This window comes from Coenobita brevimanus, chromosome 82 (genome assembly GCF_032717465.1).
Source record: "Coenobita brevimanus isolate Jiangsu-jjx chromosome 82, ASM3271746v2, whole genome shotgun sequence".
NCBI lineage: Eukaryota > Metazoa > Arthropoda > Malacostraca > Decapoda > Coenobitidae > Coenobita > Coenobita brevimanus.
The window spans coordinates 8,126,038-8,146,283 of NC_137035.1; the positions used below are offsets into that span (position 1 = coordinate 8,126,038).

General features: G+C 43.5%; 1 protein-coding gene across 1 annotated transcript in view; it reads left to right on the forward strand.

Moving 5' to 3' along the window:
• LOC145409678 (uncharacterized) overlaps positions 1 to 20,246 on the forward strand; it is a 631,921-nt gene that overhangs the window by 482,283 nt on the left and 129,392 nt on the right. The window lies entirely within an intron of this gene.

The following is a 20,246-nucleotide window of genomic DNA, read 5'->3' on the forward strand; positions in this document are numbered from 1 at the left end:
TGAAAAGATCGCCTGAAACGTCAGTGAGCGGGTGACGCCGCAGTGAAGTGAGGCGCAGCCGCAGTGAAGTGCGGTCGCAGCCGCAGGGAAGTGCCTTTTACCTACCTCAGTGAACACAGAGTGGGTGTTTATCGTATGTGCAGTGTTCATATATGTTTATATTACTATTATCAGAGAGTGGTTGGCATTTGGTACTGGTGTGTGGGGCGTAAAATAGTTATTTCACACCCCTCACTTCTAACGGCTCTGCCCGTCCTGTGAAAGTCAACAAAGTGATGAAACCTACATCAATGGAAAGCTGAAGGTTAGTACTTTCTAATGGTACCTTATTTTTTTCTCTAGCTTTATTCTGTGCAGAGTTATTAAGGTTTAAAGGTTTGTTTACATTTGGCTGAAACCCCCACGGGAGAGGACAGTCAGACCAAAACAATACCCGCGGTTAAAGGGTTAAAAGGACGAGCAATACCGATCATGCAACATCCACAAAAAATTGGCGGCAGCTGGCTCCACCCCAACTGTGATGCAGATGGCTTCTAACCAATCAGAACTAAGTGTTGGACACACTGGAGGGGGGACCCAGGCCCGTACCCAGGCGGTGGAGGGTGTACCCCCACCTCCCTCTCACCACATCCCTCTACCCCACTACCTTGTCGTTACCCAACCTCCCACCGCTCTCACCACCACCACCACCACCACCACCACTCCCACACCCTCCTTATGCATCCCCCCCCCTCCCATGTGAATCCCTCCATGACTGGGGGAGGGTATATCCCCCCTACTCTCCCTCCATGTTCCTGTATTCCACTGGGGCCCTTCCTTTGTGTCTTGTGGTGGTCTCCTCTCATCCCTCCATCCCCATACTCCCCCTCCTGGCCTCACCACCTCCCACTACCATCCCCAACCCCCTACCCTAACCCCCACCCCCTAGCACGTAGTATCTTTACCTCATCATCCCGTTGCCAGAGTCCCGTCTCGTGACTGTGGAAAGTGATCATTGTCGCTGACTCGGTAGAGAATAAGGAGAAGCAACTTTGTTTATAAACTGGTACACACGCCAATGAGAAGGGTTTCAAAACGATTGATATTTATTCTAAAATATTAATATGTATTCAGAGTCAGGCTAAATGTTCAAAGCTGTAGTACGATACATTCTCTGTCGAGTCACCTGGGTTTTGGTCATACTGTTTTGCCCGTCGTATCCTCGGCAGGAATCCATCCAGATGAATTCCAAATGCCCGTGGTATCGTCGGCAATTTTACCACGTTTCCGTTCCGATTTACCATCGTATCCTCGGTAAACCTGGTATGAAGTGCCGTGTGATAGTCTTCGGCTGCCAGGATCTTGTCTTGGTTTTTTATTATGGTCCTCACGTTGGCTTCATTCATGTCGTAGGCCTTGGCAATGTCAACTTTCCTCTCCCCTTTCTTCTTCCTCTCAATGCTTTCTAGCTTGGTGGCCTGAGGGAGGTGCTGACGCTTCTTGGGGTTCTCAGAAGGCTTCCTAGGCATCGTGAGCAGGGTAAAATGCAGTAACGAGGGCAGAAAATGCAGCAAGAAAAAAGCACCTTCCAATGCAATTATGCGACTGAGTGGCGCTGTGGCGGGAGAAATTTAAACAAAACATCACGTGACACCAGAAGCGTTTTTAATTGGGCGGCATCACGATCACGTCACGATAGCGGGCGGGGAAGGCTACTTGATCAGAAGTTTTCATTGGCTATCATCATCATGGGAATGTCCAGTATGACTGTGTTGGACCGGGGGTGATCGTGCTAGAGTTGAACTTTGCGGATTTTGCCCACTTCTCGGAGCTCTGTGCGTGTTATGCTAACACACTCGTGTTGCTGTAATTAAATCGTTTTAAATGATACTAATTATTTGGTCTCCGTGCTGGACATGAATCGTGCTGGACTAATGCATGTTGGACGCGAGGGTACTGTATATCTTTTTTTTTTTTTTTTTTTTTTTTTTTTTTTTTTTTTGTGAGGAAGAAGGAACCAAAGGCAACAAGCCCCCAAAACTGTTCCCTCCAAGAGAAAAACAAAATACAAGAGAGAGCCAAATTCAAGATCCGATCATTTCGAGATGCCTGGACACACTGCGTTTGAAAGACTGGAGATCATAGGAAGCAGGAAATACAGATGGAGGGAGACAGTTCCAGAGTTGTCCTGATGCATAAATGAAGGACTGGAAGTAATGGTTAACTCTTGCATTAGAGAGTTGGACAGAAGAGGGATGAGAGTTTGCCGCTAGACGGGTACTACGCGCCCGTCGTAGAGGTGGAGGAATGCAAGCAGACAGTTCAGAGGAGCAGTGACCATTTAAATAGCGATAGAAAAGAGATAAAGATGCAACAGTATGGCTAAGAGACAGAGGTTGAAGGGAGTCAGTAAGAGGAGGAGAGTTAATGAGAAGAAAAGCCTTTGACTCCATCCTGTTGAGAAGAGCTGTATGTGGGGAGCCTCCCCATACATGAGAATTGTATTCCACGCAGGGGCGGATAAAACCCCTATATAGAGTCAACAGTTTTGCAGGGGTAAAGAAGGAACGGAGTCAGCTTAGCACACCCAATCTCTTGGAAGCTGGTTTTACAAGAGATGTAATATTATCTTTCCAAGATAAGTCCCGAGTAAATGAAACCCCAAGCATGTTCAAGGATGATGCAGGATTAAGCTGAATATTATTAAACATTAGTGGGTATACCTCTGGAAGATTTTGTCAGGTTGATAGGTGCAAAATCTGTCATAGGAACCCGTATAGCATCTCTTCCTGTGAAATTTATTTTGTTTATTACACATTAACCTTTCTTGTATGATATTTATATAATTTTAATTTATATAATTTTAATATTGCCTTAATTTCCATCAGTATTTGCTGGAGGATACTGAGGTGTGATTTCCAGCTGAATTGCAAAACGAGAGGACATGCAATATCTTCAGAGCCACTTAGATTGCAGCCCTGTATTTTATTTCATGACAGGACTAACTACATTTCAGTGTGTTTTTGCAGTGATTGCATTACACTGAAAATGTCATGGCAGCATGATAGCAGAGTTCATTGCCATTGTCTTGTGATGCACATAAGTAGTGTAAGACTAATGACTGTTATGATCATCAATGAATTGTAGATATAAGCCACAATCGGCAGGGAAGTGCAGGTGGGTACTGTGGTGTGAGCATGCTGGTTAAGGAAAAATGAGTGGCATATGTCATAAATGTAATGAGGATGAATGAAAGGATTATAGTAGTGAAAATTTTGTTCGGTAGGCTGACAGTTTCATTTATATCAGCATATGCTCCACAGGCTGCCTTGGATGATGTAGAAAAAGATTTTGGGATGACATGATATGTGTAGTAAGTGGTATGGGAGATGATGAGATTGTAGTTTTGGGAGAGAATTTAAGTGGACATGTGGGTGAGGCAGCTCAGGGACCTGAAGGGGTATATGAGAGATATGCATATGGCAAGAGGAATGTGGCAGGGGAAAGGATTCTCGAGTTTGGGGAGACAGTGAATATAATTCCGTGCAACACTTATTTTAGGAAGAGGGAGAGAGTAGGTTAATTAAATACAAGTATGGGGAAAACAGTAGCCAGATAGACTATATTCTGGTCAGGAGGGCTGTTAGGAAGTTGGTGAGGGACATTAAAGTTACATTGAGTGAAGAGTTTGTGCAGCAACACAAATTACTGACTTGTGAAGTGATGCTTGATGAGCCAGTGGTGAGGGAGAGTACCTATGCACCTAGGATGAAATATAGAAGTTGAAAAACCAAGCAGTAAAGGATGCTGTCTGTGGCGAGATGAATAGAGTGGTGACTGAACAGGGAGCCGTTGACTGAAGTTTTAATGAACACCACCAGTTCCCTGAGAGTTACTGATTCAGTGTGTGGATGGACAAGGGGACCCCTAAGACATAAGGTAAAATGGTTGTTAGATGCGGGTGTATAAACTGCATTTAAGGAGAAAATAAGGCTTTTCCGGGAATGGAAATGGGGTGGTAAGAAAGAGGATTATTGGCTGCCATGCATAGGGCTAGAGAAGAGGTATGCAGGGCAAAATCTGAGCCTCAGACACTTTTGCTGGATAACATGAACAGTGTTGAAAGGAATCAGATGAAGAGGGAAACAAGGATATCATAGGTGAGCAGTGTGTGAAGAATGATGAACGAAAGGTAGTGGTAAACAGTGAGAATAATAAAAGATGCCTGGGAGAGCATTATAACAGGTTACTGAATGAGGAGTTTGACTGGAACAGGGTAAGTTTGGAGTCCCCGGACCCAGTATTTTGCCCATGGCCTTTGATACAGGGAAGTAGGCAGGATGCAGATGGGGAAGATGGCAGGTGTGTCTTGGTTGACTGCTGAAATACCGAAGGCCTCAAGAGAGATGGAAGTGGGGTTAGTTGCTGATTCGATAAATAAGATTATATATTAACTTGTTGTCCCAGATTACTGGCTGAAGAGAGTGATAGTAAATGTGTATGAGGGGAAGGGTGATGCCCTGGAATGAGAAAAATTATAGAGGCATAAAACTTTTAGACCGGATAATGATGGTAAAGGAGAGAGTTGTAAAGGTGAATATTGATGAGGTGCAGTTTGGGTTTATGCCAGGAAAAGGGACCACTGGTGCCATATTCATTGTTTGACAGCATCAGGAAAAATATATGGGAATGAAATGGGATCTGTACTTTGTTTTTGTTGATTTGAAGAAGGCCTCTGACAGGATCCCTAGGAAGGTGGTGAAGTGGACAAGGAGAAAGCTTGGAACTGAGGATTGGCTGGTTAGGGTGATTATCTCTAGAGAATAGAGATTTGAGTGATGAGTTTTCGGTGAATGGCAGTGTGAGCATATGAATATCATCTTCCTGTACTGCCCAGGTCTTGCTGTCATACAGCATTACACTCTTAACACATGCCACATACACAGTTCCCTTAGCAAAGAGGGAGAGAGATCCCTCTCTTTGTTAGGGGAGGCAGCAGCTCCCTGAACTTCTCTTAGCCACTCCTAACACTAGCCACAGAGCCAGTTCCAGCCCCACCTCCAGCACACAACATGTCCCCCAAATAACAAAATTCCTCCACACTTTTGCGAGACTCTCCAGCAAGATCAATACTTTCGTGGCTGACAATCTTTACATTTTCTGTCCGACACACTGTGCATACAAAATCAGCAATATTTCACAGTATACCTCTGATACTACTACATCTCTTATGCACCCATCTATCACAAACACAACACAAGATGGGGCTACTTCCCACACCCTTTTGGCAAACTGCACATGGCCACACTCCCTCTCCTTTGACAGTACTGCTATCAGCACTAGATATCATCACTTTCATTTTATCTGCATTTACTCTCAGCCCATGTGCCCCATTCCATCTCTCCATTTCCTGAATCTCTCCTCTGCTTACCTTTCATTCTCCTTAAGTCATCAGCATACAACATCTCCCATGGAGGTTCATTTAAAAAACCATGTGAAAGAGCTTCAAGCATTGTGGTAAACAATAAGGGGCTCAGGACTGACCCCTGGTGCACTCCAGCATTCACAGAAATTCATCACATAAATCTCTATTCACTCTCACTCGGGTGCAAGTACCTACATACATAGCCATAACCACTCCAACCAGCCACGTATAAATCACAAGCTTTCTCATTGTCCACTTCACCACCTCCTTAGGGTTTCTGTCAATAGACCTTCTCCAAATAACAAAAACAAAGTACAGATCCCTTTTCTTTCTTACATATCTTTACTGAAGCCATCAGACAATGAATATGGCATCAGTGGTCCCTTTGCTTGGCATTAACCCAAACTGCATTTCATCAACTCTTTCCAGGGCATCGCCCTTTGCTTTTAAGCACATTTACAGTCACTCTTCAGCTAGTTATGTGGGACTGCACACTCATAATAATCCCATTTATCAGCTGAGTAACTAAATCGTCTCATACATCTCATGAGGCCATCAACATTTCAGCAGTCAACCCAGACACACCTGCTGCCTTCTCCAGCTGCATCCTGGCTATTGCCCTGCTCACAGTACCAGCAACAATCAACAGCCAAGGGCTTAACACTGAATCTTATGGCTACAACACTAACCTATTCCAGTCACTCCTCATTCAGCATCTGGTTGTAATGCTGTCCAGCACTACCTTTCCATCATCATTCATGGCACACTGCACACCTATGATATCCCTGTTTTTCCCCTTCATCTGATTTGCCACTTTAATTCCTAAAGGGCTGCTGGCATTGAACAACGCCCTGCAGTGTGAGTGCTGTTGGCATCAAATTAATGTGATCTTTAAAAACAGTTATCAGAAGGGAATGAAGGTCAGTGGTATGGTTATATGAACCTACTCTACCATCTCAAGCACCACCATCAGACAAGACTGGACCGACGGTGGTGGTGGTGAATTTATCACCCTGGTACACAAATCCATCAGTTTTCAGATACTAGTGCACACACAAAGTCAATTCTCCCCCCACATGATGCTACAACAGAAATACAGTCATGTAATATATACACTGGTAACAAATCACACATAACAATCGCCAGTACATACATTCCTCCCCAGTCGTCCCCTACAGTACCACACAATTACTCTCCACAAATACACCAACATCTTCCTCGGTGGTGATTTCAATGCCAAGGCGTCTGCCTGGCATGTCAGCAACCCTGACACAGACAGAGGGCTGGTACTACAATCCCAAACAGATAATCTTTTCATCCTAAATAACTTCCATCAACATACCCATATCCCACACCAAGCCCTCTTCCTCCCATCATCCCCAGACATCACGTTTTGCTCCCCAAACCTTGCCCCCACAATATCCTGGAGAGCGGTTAAAACCCTTGGCTCTGACCACCTCCCAATCATCATCACTACCAAAACCAGAATCACCCCAGCTGACCATAGACACACATACATTAATTATAAGAGAGCCAACTGGGAGGCCTTCATAACTGAAACATAACAACACTTTGAAACATTAAACAGTACATCCATCACAAACATCAACACTGCTGTGCACACTTTCAATACAGTTATTCAAAATGCAGAGAAAAGACACATCCCTAGAGGCAACAGAGACACAACCTCAACTTCACACCAGAAATCCAAGGCCTCATCAGTCAACAGGACACACTACAACACTTCCCAACACCCCATACACAAGACACCTTACAATTAATACAAGAACTCAACACTCAGATGACAATAAAATATCAGAACAGCAGACACTAAACTGGAATAAGTATCTCCAAATGCTTGATCACAAAACAAACACGAGCAAACTCTACAAAACACTAGACGGCATCACACTTTCCAACAACAACACTACACAATCACATGCTGCTGTCGCAATAGCAGACACCATACCTTCAAAAAAACAACAAGCAAACACTCTCATCAATCTCTTTTCACGTCATCCATCTAAACCCCCATCACGACAACCGACATGTCATCCGATGTAAGAGACAGTTCCCCACAGACCCAGACTTCGCACTTTTCACTTACAACCAGACGAAGCACATCATTAGCAACCTTAAGCACTCATCTGCCTGTGGACCAGACAACATAAGCAACATACACCTTAAACACCATGGACCACAAGGCATGCAAGGACTCGCCAACATATCAAACTACAGCTACTCACACAACATAATACCCAACATCTGGAAGCATGGCACTATCATCACTATCCCCAAACCTAACAAAGACCCCAAGTTACCTTCCTCACACCGTCCCATCACACTCCTCTGCACCCTCTCCAAAGTCGCTGAATGACTGGTATTACAACTAGTTACACCTCACCCCCCCCCCAGCCCCATTACAACATGGTTTTAGGCCACTACACTCCGCAAACACTCTTCTTAAAGACCATACACAAGGAGTTTTTGATGGCATGAATTCAGATGGGGAACCACACAGAACACTTCTAGTCATACTAGACATTAGGAAAACTTTTGATGCCATACCCCTCCACAGCCTCACAAACTAAATATTCAACACAAACATACACAATAACACAAAGAGATGGCTGGCAAACTATGTAGCAGGCAGATGTGCACATGTAAAATTTGCCGGTCAGTCTTCGAACATCAGAAACTTCACAAATGGCATCCCCCAAGGATCTGTTTTGTCCCCTACACTCTTTAACCTATACATGCACAACATACCCACACCCCACACCACAGATAAACATAGCTTCCTCTACAGACAACATAACACTTACATGTACACACCAAAATGTCAACACAGCTGCACACATCCTCCAACCTTACCTCAAGACACTACTCTAGTGGTTCACCACAAACAGGCTCAAAATAACCCTAGCCAAATCTACAGTGACCTCGCAAACTGGACAGCAGAACACAGTCACATTCCACACCTCGCCATAAACAACACTCCCCTACCACACACACACACACACGAACGAACAGCCACAACGAACGGACGTGTCTTGGCTGCTCCCATGCCAAGGCTCAGCCACCGCTGCAAACCTTAAGTAGTTTTCAGGAATTATGTTTGTCCTGTCTCCTATGGTCTTTTTTTTCAGTTTAAAATACTGTAAGTTAATATAGACTACCAAAAATGTAAAGATTTATTAGTTAGAGTATACATGAATGTTTGTAGTATTTTCGGTAACAGCTGTTTTGGTACTGTAAGTTGTAACCAACCTCAGTCATGGCCGAAAATGTAAACACTGAGGGACTCGAATTTCCAGGATTTGATAGAAATACTAATGTCATGGATCTGGTTAAAACATTGATTATGAGGATTAGTGAACTTGAAAAGAAAGTGGAGAATCTAGTGTTAAAAGATGTGTTTGAGAATACGGAGATTACAATACAGAGTCTGATCCAGTCTAATGAGACGGCGAATGAAGAGATAAGAAATTTGAAGCGTGAAAATATTGAATTGAGGAGAAAGCTAGAAGAGAGTACTAATAAAACGGAGAAGGTGAGCAGTGTATTGGAAGAGCATAAGGCAAAGTGGGCACACGTAGAAGAACAGAAAGGAGTGGTCAGCTTAAGAGAAATCATCCAGGAAGAAAGAGAAATGAACAAGATAAAATTGGAAGAAAATGGGAGTGAAAATTCATTCATTCATTCATTCATTGCCAGACGCCATGAATCCCAGACGGGGTGGCCAAGGGCTTTGAGTTAATTATTTTACAGGGAGGGGCACTAATCCTCCACCAACCCCACTTGACACGTAGGGATGCCAACAGCATCTGGTGTTCCCAGGCGGTCACCCATCCAAGTACTAACCAGACCCAACGTTGCTTAACTTCGCTGATCGGACGGGAAGCGGTGTACTGAAGTAAAAAGAGAAAATAGTGAGAGAAACTGTAGAAAGGAACAGATGCGTGGTAATATTTGGAAACAGGGAGGAGGAAGAGAACGTTAGATCCGTGAGAGTTGAGAAAGACACGAACCTGGTAACAGGAATATTAGGCAAGATTGATCCCGAAGGAGACAAGTGGGTAAAAGAAATTGAAGAAGTAAGGAGAATAGGGCCTTATAAGAAAGGGGAAACAAGACCAATGAGGGTCAAGTTGTTAACAGAAAGAGTAGTAGATGATATATTTAAAGTGACCTGGAAATTAAGCAAAGAGGCAGGGATGGAAAATATTATAATAAGAAAAGATTTGAATGAAGAAGAAAGAGAAGTTTTAAAATCATTGAAGGAAGAAATAAAGGAAAAAAATGATAAGAGGACAGGAGAAGAATGTCACACTTTTTTTTGGAGAGTAATGGATATGAAAGTAAGGAAGAGGTATTTAAGGAAATAGAAGTGAATGAAACTAAGGGGGATGGCTGTGAAAGATCAGAAGTTGAGGAAGTGGTACTGACGGAGAGTAGGAGAAAAGAGTGTATAAAAATCATCAAAAATAATTTTGAAGGTGATATATAGTAATGTTGATGGTTTAATATCGGCAAGGCTTGAAATTAACGATTTCTTGAGAAAACATGAACCTGATGTCATGTGCTTTGTAGAGACCAAATTACGAGAAGATATTGATGTTCATTTGGGAGATGGTAAATACAAACTGTGGAGAAAAGACAGAAAAGATAAAACAGGAGGAGGAGTGATGATAGCAGTGATGAAAAATATAAATGTAGATACCGTGGAAATGGGAGAAGGCAGGGCTGAAGTGATATATATGAAATTAGAAACTGGAGAGAATGTTAAGGGAGATATGGCGGTAGTGTATGTTCCCCCTAAGACGAGAGCATGGAAGGATGACGAATACCATGAGATGTTGTCAGATATGGCTAGCTATTTCCACTATATTATTAAATATAATAATGAATAATGTGATGACACAATGGGTCAAAGAAGGGATACGGTTTCTAGGTGAGGACACACCAGCAAGGTTAGATTTACTGTTTACCAAAGAACCCGATGTAATAGAATCATTGAAATATCTCTGTCCTTTAGGAAAAAGTGATCATGTGGTCATTGAGTTCCAGATGATAATAGGGAACGCCGAGCCAAGAGATGAGCTTCATAGACAGGGAAGATACAACTTTGGGAAAGCAAATTTTACAGGATTGAGAAACTTTTTTGAAAATGCGGATTGGAGAAAATTCAGAGAAACAAGAGAGATACAGAGGAAGTGGGATATCTTTCTAGACCTCTATAATTTGGGAGTGGAAAAATTTGTACCAGGAGTAAGAGGGAAAGAAAACAGGAAAAAGGAGTGGTTTAATAGAAGGTGTATGATAGCAAAAAAAGAGAGAGATAAGGCATGGAACAATTGGAGAAAGAGAGGTAATAACAGAACAAAGGAAGAATATAAAAGAATTAGAAATGAATACACAAGAATACATAGAGAAGAAGAAAGGAATTTTCAAAAAGGTATAACAGACGAATGTAAGGATGAACCCAAACTGTTTTATAGATTTGTTAATGGCAAACTGAAACAAAAGGAAGGAATCACCAGATTGAAAGTAAAAGGAGAGGTCTATAAAGATGCATCAATGCAAGCTGAAATGATGAACAAATGTTTCAAATCGGTTTTTACTAATGAAAAAGAGTTTGTGGAAGGGGAAGGAGTGATTAGAAATGTACCGGTGCTAAAAGATATAAAAGTGGAGGTACAGTCTATCTATCTATCTATCTATTGCCAGACGCCTCAATCCCGTTTGGGGTGGCCACAAACAAATCGCCTCCAAGTCGCCCTGTTCCCCGCCATTTCACTGCCCTGCTCCCAACTCACACCCCCCTCTCTCATATACCTCTCCACCCCATCCCTCCATCTCATCCTCGGCCTCCCCCTCCCTCTTCCCCCCTCCACCTCACTCACATACACTCTCTTTGTCAGTCTTTCACCCTCCATCCTCTCCACATGGCCAAACCACCTCAGTGTGTTCCTCATAACGCTTCCTATCACATCCACATCAACACCACAACGCTTCTTTATATTCTCATTCGTCAGCCTGTCTCTCCATGTGACTCCACAGGCTCCTCTTAAATAACTCATTTCCACTGCTCTCACTCTTGACTTGTGTCCTTCCAACAACGTCCAAGCTTCTCTTCCGTACATTAGAGTTGGTATCACAATACTGTCATGTAGTAACTTTTTCACTTCCATGCGTGCCGGGGTGAGCAGGTGGAGATCGTCAGACGTGAAGAATTGAACTTGCTGGTGAATCTCTTGAGTGTGTGGAAGAGTTTTGTTATTTAGGAGACATGTTGTGTGCTGGAGGTGGGGCTGGAGCTAGCTCTGTGGCTAGGGTGAGAAGTGGTTGGAAGAAGTTCAGGGAGCTCTTGCCTCTCCTGACATTGAGGGGGCTCTCCCTACGTGCTAAGGGGTCTTTGTATGCAGCGTGTGTTAGGAGTGTAATGCTGTATGGCAGTGAGACCTGGGCAGTGAAGGAGGAAGACATTCGCCGGCTCAGACGTACAGAAATGACAATGATTAGGTGGATGTGCAGTGCGTCCCTGCGTCCAAGGCCTGGAGGGGCTGGGTTTACAATGGAAGAGTTGAGAGGTAGGATGGGACTGGAGTGTATTGGTGTTGTGATGAGGAGAGGTAGATTGAGGTGGTTTGGACATGTGGAGAGGATGGGGGATGATAGCTGGGTGAGGAAGGTGAGAAGTGTTAATATTGGGGGTGGGGTTATGAGGGGTAGACCGAGAAAGACATGGGACGAGGTCATTAAGTGTGACCTTAGGGTTAAGGGACTGAACAGGGAGGCTGCAATGGATCGTGCAGCGTGGAGAGCCGCCATTAGGTGACCAAGGCCGACGCATGCAAGCATGTTGGAGCCTTTAAAAACGAAAACGAAACGAAAACGAAAACGATGCTCACTTCCTTGTTTCTTATCACTGCTTTCAAAGAACCAGCAACCTTTCTTCCATGCTGTACCCATTCAAGTACTTCACCCTCCAAACCTCCATCCTTACTCATCACACTACCTAAGTACTTAAACGTACTCACATTTTCCAATTCCTCACCATCCAACCTCGCTGTACATTCACTGACTTCACCTCTCTCAAAGACCATCACTTTACTCTTCCCTACATTCACCTTTAGATTCCGTTTCTTACACACTCTCCCAAACTCATCCACCAAGCCTTGCAGCTCCCCTTTGTCTTCACTCAACAACTCAGTATCATCTGCAAACAACAGTACAGGGAGTTTCCAAACACTATCCTCTTTCACCAGGGCCACTCCAACATCCACTACCCTACCTTGTACCTCTTTTATTACCCCATCCATGTACAGATTGAACAACCATGGAGACATGACACATCCCTGTTTCAACCCAACTTTCAAAGAGAAAAATTCACTTAGTTCACCATCCACACGCACTGCACCCTTCGCACCATCGTACATACTCTTCACAGCATTCAACAACTTTCCATCTACTCCATATATTCTTAACACTTTCCACAATCCTTGTCTATCCACCCTGTCATATGCTTTCTCCAAATCCATGAAAGCCGCATACAACTTCTTTCCGTTCTCTAGAAACTTTTCCACTAAAGATCTAAGAATGAATATCTGATCTGCACAACCTCTTCCCTTCCTAAAGCCTCCCTGTTCTTCTCCAACTAATTTCTCTGTTCTTTCTCTAACTCTGTCAATAAGTATCCTACCATACACTTTTCCTATTATACTAAGAAGACAAATGCCCCTATGATTACCACACACTTCTTTTTCCCCTTTTCCTTTGTACAAGGGAATAATTATACCTGACTTCCAATCCTCCGGGACTCTACCTTCCTCCCAGGCCAATCTGCACATCTTCCACATCCATTCTACTACTATCTCTCCCCCATGCTTCAGCATTTCACCACACACTCCATCAATTCCTGGGGCTTTCCCCAGTTTAACTTTCTTCATTGCTTCCACAACTTCTATTCTACTGATTTCTTCCTGTCTTCTCACTTCCCTCCTTCTCCCAGCCATTCCCCAGCCACTTATACTCGCATTACTTCCCTCCTCTACGTTCAACAATTCCTTAAAGTGTTCTCTCCATCTGTTCACTTTTTCTCCCTTCTCCACTAGTAATCTACCATTTTTATCTTTCACTCCCCTGCTAACTTCACTTCCACCCTGTCTTACTCTTTTCACCTCTTTCCAGAACATTTTCTTACAGTCCCTCCACTTTACACTCAAATTCCTTCCAAATTCCTCATCCACTCTCTTCTTATTTTCTCTTACTAATCTTTTCACCTCTCTCTTTCTTTCTACATATAACTCTCTCTTCCGCCTGTCAACTTCTTCCACACCCCTATTTTTCATCCATTCATTGTATGCTTTCTTCTTTTGTGCCACAGCCTGTTTCAGCTCTTCAGTCCACCATGCTGTTCCTTGCACCCCCCTCCGTCTTCTCTTCCTTCCACACACCACATCACATGCTGCACATATTTCTTCTGTAAATATCCTACACACACCTTCCACGTCTCCCATCTGCTCAAATTCATATTTGCCCAATCGTTCCTCCACTTCTCTCTTATACTCTGCCTTTTTCTCATCCTCTTGTAACCTTTCCACTCTCCTTGCCACTACTCCTTCCTCTCGTCTTTCCTTTCTTCTATTCCTCCATCTTACTTGAAATCTAATTCTGGCCACCACCAAGTAGTGGTCAGAAAGTCCACTCCCCCATCCTCTATAAACTCTTGCATCCATTACACATCTTCGCATCCTATCATCCACACACACATAATCAATCATTGCCTTCCTTTCATTCAGTTCACCACCCACCCTTCTCATCACTCGCCATGTATACCTGTGGATCATTTTATGCCTGAAGAGGGTATTGGCTATCACCAACCCCCTCCCAGCACAAATGTCCACTAATGCACTGCCATTCTCATCTATCTCAGCAGGCACACCCCACTCACCAACTATTCCATCCACCTTCACATTCCCAACTTTACCATTCATATCACCAATCAAAAACACTCTCTCATTCCTTCCAAACTTTTCCATGCACACTTCTACATTTGTCCAGAACTTTCTCTCACTCTTTTAGCACGCTCTTGCGTTGGCGCATACACACACACAATTGCCCACATTTGTATTCCAACTTTCAACTTTACCCACACAATCCTAGACCCAACTGATCCATTCTGTCTTATGCTCCTCTTCCATCTTGTACTCACAACTACTCCTTCCTTTGCCTTCTCATTCTCATCTACTCCTGCACATATACCCCATCCATACTCCCATTCTCTCACACTTTCTCCTCTCCATTTTGTTTCAGTTATTCCACATACATCCACTTTCGCACCCTCAAGCACCTGGACAATCTCTCTCTCTTTCACCTCATCATTCGCTCCGCATACATTCCATGTTCCGATAATCATGTCCTTTGTCCGGTCCTTGGTCGTCATCGTTTGGTCAGTCCTTGTCCGAGGCTTAGTGTTTGTTTTTTTAGTTAGTTGTTTTCCGGGGAGGGGCACTAACCCTCTGCCAACCCTTTTAGTCGCCTTTTACGACAAGCTGGGATACTGGGGGGGGGTATTCTTGAAAACCCCCCCTACCCCCAGGGGAGGTACAGGAAGTGTATAAATTACTGGAAACTCAAGATGTAAGGAAAGCCCCAGGACCTGATGGAATTTCTAATTGTGTACTGAAGGAATGCAGAGAACAGCTGGTGGATAAAATTCACAGTTTAATCGTGTGTTCTCTGGAAGAGGGGAAAGTGCCACAAGAATGGAAGAGGGCGAATGTGGTACCAATTTATAAGGGAGGGAACAGGGAAAAACCCTTGAATTATAGACCAGTGTCTCTAACCAGCATGGTTGCAAAATTGTGCTAGAGAATCCTGAAAGACAGATGGATAAAATATCTAGAAGAGATGAATATTTTGGCTGAATGTCAGTTTGGATTCAGAAGTGGAAGATCATGTGTTTCTAACTTGTTGAGCTTTTACTCAAGAGCGATTGATGTGGTACAGGAGAGAGATGGTTGGGTGGATTGTGTGTACTTAGAGAAGGCCTTTGACAAGGTACCCCATAAGAGACTAATGTGGAAACTGGAATATATAGGAGGACTGAAGGGGAAACTTCTGGAATGGATGAGAGACTTTTTGAGAGACAGACAAATGAGGACAGTACTAAGGGATAGGATGTCTGGATGGAGGGAAGTAACAAGTGGAGTCCCTCAAGGCTCGGTGTTGGCGCCAGTAATGTTCCTGATTTACATAAATGATATGGTAGATGGAGTGAACAGTTATGCAAGTCTGTTTGCTGATGATGTAAAGATCTTGAGGAAGTTAGTGGTTGAGGAGGATTGTAAAATACTGCAGGAGGATTTGGATAGGATACATGATTGGAGCCGGACGTGGGAAATGAAATTTCTATCTATCTATCCATTGCCAGACGCCTCAATCCCGTTTGGGGTGGCCACAAACAAATCGCCTCCAAGTCGCCCTGTCCCCCGCCATTTCACTGCCCTGCTCCCAACTCACACCCCCCTCTCTCATATACCTCTCCACCCCATCCCTCCATCTCATCCTCGGCCTCCCCCTCCCTCTTCCCCCCTCCCTCTTCCCCCCTCCACCTCACTCACATACACTCTCTTTGTCAGTCTTTCACCCTCCAGCCTCTCCACATGGCCAAACCACCTCAGTGTGTTCCTCATAACGCTTCCTATCACATCCACATCCACACCACAATGCTCCTTTATATCCTCATTCGTCAGCCTGTCTCTCCACGTGACTCCACAGGCTCCTCTTAAATAACTCATTTCCACTGCTCTCACTCTTGACTTGTGTCCTTCCAACAATGTCCAAGCTTCACTTCCGTACATTAGAGTTGGTATCACAATACTGTCATGTAGTAACTTTTTCACTTCCATGCTCACTTCCCTGTTTCTTATCAATGCTTTCAAGGAACCAGCAACCTTTCTTCCCTGCTGTACCCTTTCAAGCTCTTCACCCTCCAAACCTCCATCCTTACTCATCACACTACCCAAATACTTAAACGTACTCACATTTTCCAATTCCTCACCATCCAACCTCGCTGTACATTCACTAACTTCACCTCTCTCAGAGACCATCACTTTACTCTTCCCTACATTCACCTTTAGGTTCCGTTTCTTACACACTGTCTCAAACTCATCCACCAAGCCTTGCAGCTCCCCTTCATCTTCACTCAACAACACAGTATCATCTGCAAACAACAGTACAGGGAGTTTCCAAACACTATCCTCTTTCACCAGGGCCACTCCAACATCCACTACCCTACCTTGTACCTCTTTTATTACCCCATCCATGTACAGATTGAACAACCATGGAGACATGACACATCCCTGTTTCAACCCAACTTTCAAAGAGAAAAATTCACTTAGTTCACCATCCACACGCACTGCAGCCTTCGCACCATCGTACATACTCTTCACAGCATTCAACAACTTCCCATCTACTCCATATATTCTTAACACTTTCCACAATCCTTGTCTATCCACCCTGTCATATGCTTTCTCCAAATCCATGAAAGCTGCATACAACTTCTTTCCCTTCTCTAGAAACTTTTCCACTACAGATCTAAGAATGAATATCTGATCTGCACAACCTCTTCCCTTCCTAAAGCCTCCCTGTTCTTCTCCAACTAATTTCTCTGTTCTTTCTCTAACTCTGTCTATAAGTATCCTACCATACACTTTTCCTATTATACTAAAAAGACAAATGCCCATATGATTACCACACACTTCTTTTTCCCCTTTTCCTTTGTACAAGGGAATAATTATACCTGACTTCCAATCCTCCGGGACTCTACCTTCCTCCCAGGCCAATCTGCACATCTTCCACATCCATTCTACTACTATCTCTCCCCCATGCTTCAGCATTTCACCACACACTCCATCAATTCCTGGGTCTTTCCCCGATTTAACTTTCTTCATTGCTTCCACAACTTCTATCCTACTGATTTCTTCCTGTCTTCTCACTTCCCTCCTTCTCCCAGCCATTCCCCAGCCACTTATACTCGCATTACTTCCATCCTCTACGTTCAACAATTCCTTAAAGTGTTCTCTCCATCTATTAACTTTTTCTCCCTTCTCCACTAGCAATCTACCATTTTTATCTTTCACTCCCCTGCTAACTTCACTTCCACCCTGTCTTACTCTTTTCACTTCTCTCCAGAACATTTTCTTACAGTCCCTCCACTTTACACTCAAATTCCTTCCAAATTCCTCATCCACTCTCTTCTTACTCTCTCTTACTAATCTTTTCACCTCTCTCTTTCTTTCCAAATATAACTCTCTCTTCAGCCTCTCAACTTCTTCCACGCCTCTATTTCTGAAATTTAATGTAAAGAAATGTAAAATATTGGATATGGGTAAAAGTACCAAGAGGCCATCACTGAATTATTTGTTGGGTAATGAATTAATCACAAAAATGAGAGAAGAGAAAGATTCGAGAGTGCTGGTCCAAGATAGTTTGTCACCAGAAAAGCACATTAACAAGATAGTTGGAGAGACATAAACTCTTGACTAACATAAGAGTAGCATTTCATTATATGGATGAGGAGATGATGAAAAAATTGATAGTGGCCATGATCTGCCCTAGGTTAGAATATGCAGCGGTAGTGTGGTCCCCACACAAAAAGAAAGATTTAAACAAGGTTGAGAGAATACAAAGAACAGCAACCAAGATGGTCCCCAGTCTGGCAGACCTGTCATACAGAGAGAAGCTGGAAAAGCTGAATTTGCCTTCCTTGGAGGAAAGGAGAAAGAGGGGAGACATGATTCCAGTGTTCAGGACCATGGTGGGAGTAGATAAAATTGACAAAGAAGATCTGTTTGTATGGGATAAGAGAGCAACAAGAGGACACAGAATGAAATTGAAAAAGTCAAGCTGCTTGAAGGATATCAAGAAATATAGCTTTCCTTACAGAAGTATAGACTTATGGAATAGCCTGGACAAAGAGATCGTCCAGTCTAAAAACTTAAATGAGTTTAAAGCTAAATTTGACTTATTGAGAAACAGCAACGGAAACCCACGAGCATAGCACATTCCGTGTATATCACAATTCGGTATATTAGGTAAATACTTAAATATTTGGAACGACTTAGACGAAGAGGTGGTGCATGAAAAAAACATTCATGTGTGTAAAGGTAGACTTGATAAATGTGGATTTGGAGACAGGACAACATGAGCATTGCTCAATTCCTGTATACTACAAATAGGTAAACACACACACACACACACACACACACACACACACACACACACACACACACACACAAAATCCTTGCTGTAACATACAGTACATCAGTCTCATTTAAACAGTACATCACAGACATGAAAAATAGATTAACACTGACTCAATCCCTTAAGATCTCTTGCCCATATATGATTTGGACACAACAAAGAAACCACCACCACAGTATACAAATGATATACTGTATACATTCAGTGATGAATTATGCAAGCCCTGCTTGGGCTTCTAACCATACTAAAACACACTACAACACTCTACAGGCCATACAGAACAAGGCCCTAAAAATACTCACAGGCTGCACAGCTACTACACCCACAGACCACCTGCACCAAGAAACCGAAGTCCTCAAAGTGAAGGGTCATCCAGACATGAGAGGCACCCAAGTTCTTGCTGCAGCCTCCACAAACCCAAACCATGCACTACACTACATGGCAGCACATCCACACACACACCAAGGAACATCAAAACAACACCCAGGACATGATATCATACACAAATACTGTCATCTCTTCCCCCCTCGTCCACCTCAAACCAGCTTCCAGAAACATATCTATGCTTAAATCACTCGCCGCTTCATTCAGTCACTCAAAGACAATGCACAGCTGCATGCACGGCCTCCTGATATCCACCTTCTGAATCCTATCACCCTTGTGAGGATAGGGTCCACCTGGCCAGGCTGAGTTGTGGGCATCATCCAGCCCTCTTAAGTTGTCAGAAGAGGCTGGATGACACTGTCGCTGATGCCTGTCCAGGATGCAACACAGCACCCCATACTATTACGCACATTATGGAAGACTGCATTGCACACAATCACCTACGCCAACAACACAACACACACTCCTTGAGAGCTCTGAGGGAAAGCCCGGTCTCGGCCGTGGCCCTCCTTAGGGACTCAGGACTGTTCAGCCAGACTGACTAGGGAACAACTACTACTACTACTATCTCAAGCATTCAGGCAGTCAGGTCATCTCGCATGTTATTGCCCACTGGTTTACATGTTATTGGTGAGTGCTTATCTATCTGTCTATAGCCAGACGCCATTATCCCGAATGGGGTGGCCATTTGACTCTGAGTTGGATTTTCTGTGGGGAGGGACACTAACCGTCCACCAGCCCAGTTGTTGACACATGGTGAAAATGTATGGGTTGGTTATATGGTTACTACCCAGTGTTGTAAATTATTTCCTTTGCTTACAGGAAACTGTTAGGATTGTCACGTAATGTAAAACCACCTGAAAAGGAGAGAAGCATAGGGTTTTAAAAAGTGACAGGAAAGGTGGGAGAAATAAGAATTCATAAAATGACTCTGTGTAGTCATTTTATTAATTTTTCTGTGAATCATGGCAGTTTACAGGATATTTTAGCTAAAGAACACATTACCAGGCACACCAAATGATGCTCTTCACATCTGTAAGAAAAAAAAAATCGATTTTCAAAATTGAAAAAAATGCCCCAGGTTCAGCCTGTGGTGCACACGAATGTACTACTTCATCGTCATTGAAGGTTTAAATACTATGTTCTTCCTTCCAGCATTATTTAGGCTGTCCACTAAAAGTCTCTG